We start from the raw sequence: 1581 nt of genomic DNA on the forward strand, positions 1-1581 counted from the left end.
TCATATATACCACCTCTCTTTTGTGGTTGGGGACTTCTGTCACCTCTATTTGAATAATCCCATTGCTGGGAATTTTCGCACAAGGTTTCAAAGAAGTTCCACGCTCGACATCACTTTTGGTAATGAATGACCCTCCACTAGTGGCATCAACCATGCGACGGTTCTGTGGTGTCAGACCGTCATAGAAGTATTGAACTTGTTGCCACTTCTCAAAACCATGGTGAGGACATTTAAGAAGCAAGTCCTTCCATCTTTCCCAACATTCATGAAAGTGCTCGCCCTCTTTTAGTCTGAAGTTAGTAAATTCTATACTGAGGGCATTGGTTTTGTGAACGAGGGAGAACTTGTTTAAGAACTTCTTAGACAGTTGGTCCCATGTAGTGATAGATCCAACTTCTAGAGAATTCAACCATGCTTTCGCCTTATCCTTCAAAGAAAAAGGAAACAGGCGTAGGCGGATCGAATCGTCTGAGAAGTTTTGGAACTTAAAGGTGGAGCAAATGTTTAAGAATTCTTTCACATGATGATATGGGTCCTCCTTGTCCAATCCATAAAAGGATGGCAACAATTGTATGACTCCAGGTTTAAGTTCAAAGTGTGCTGCCGTAGTGGTTGGCAACACTATGCATGAAGGCGCATTAAATTGGACAGGAGCTGAATAATCTTTGAGAGCTTTAACTTCAGTCTCATTCGCCATTTCAACAGGATTATTTCTCAATCTTTCACGAATTGTTCTTTCAATCTCAGGATCAAACGGTGCTAGTTCTATATTCAGAGATCTACGTCCTAGCATAAACTATGTTATTGCAATGTAAGAAAGAAAACTAAACTAAGAAGCAACCTAAGAAAAATAAAACTAGACCTAGAAACTATGAGATTCTAAAACAAGTTAAAACTATGTAAATAAGAATGGGAAGAAAGAACCCGGAAAAGGAGATGATTGATGTCTGAAGAATAGGGAGCTCCTCCTTTTGAAGACAATGTTATTTAGCAGCTTCCTTCCTCAATTCCTGTAAACAAAAAGAAAATAAAAATAAATTAAATTCCTAAAATAATGCTAGAAAAAAAATCCTAAGCAACGGTTAATTTCTAAAAAAGAAAGTTTGTAATCTTAGAAATAAAAAACTAAGTTAGTTTCTAAAAAGGGAAAAATTTCTAAAACTAGAAAATAGAAAATTACTTGAAAGAAGAATCAGAATCTAGAATTAGAAAATAGGAAATAGGAAATTTCTAAAAATAAAATAAAATAGCCTAGAAATAGAAACTTTCTAAAAAATAAAAAAAATAAAACCTTAATTCTAAAAATAGAAATTAGAAAAAAAATAGAAAATTTGGAAAGAGATTACCAAATTAGTAGTTTATGTCAGGTCCCTACAAAACAGGAAATAGGTTAGTTTCTAAAAAAATTTAACCTAAAGGTAGTAAAAAAAACTAAGACTATGAATTATGATAAGAGAGAATCTTAAATCCAATTGGACCGAAACAGCCTGATCACATCAAAAACTTGATGTTTTATTTAAACCAACACGATTTAAATGATATTTAAACTCGCAAGTATACGAATCAGATGCAGATACGGTA

General features: G+C 33.8%; 1 non-coding gene across 1 annotated transcript; it reads left to right on the plus strand.

Annotated features, from left to right (window-relative positions):
- Positions 1-212: 212 nt before the first annotated feature.
- LOC131222134 (small nucleolar RNA R71) lies at positions 213-319 on the plus strand. The gene has a single exon (XR_009159846.1). It is a non-coding gene; the product is annotated as a small nucleolar RNA R71 (small nucleolar RNA).
- The last annotated feature ends 1262 nt before the right edge of the window (positions 320-1581 follow it).

This window comes from Magnolia sinica, chromosome 1 (genome assembly GCF_029962835.1).
Source record: "Magnolia sinica isolate HGM2019 chromosome 1, MsV1, whole genome shotgun sequence".
Classification (NCBI taxonomy): domain Eukaryota; kingdom Viridiplantae; phylum Streptophyta; class Magnoliopsida; order Magnoliales; family Magnoliaceae; genus Magnolia; species Magnolia sinica.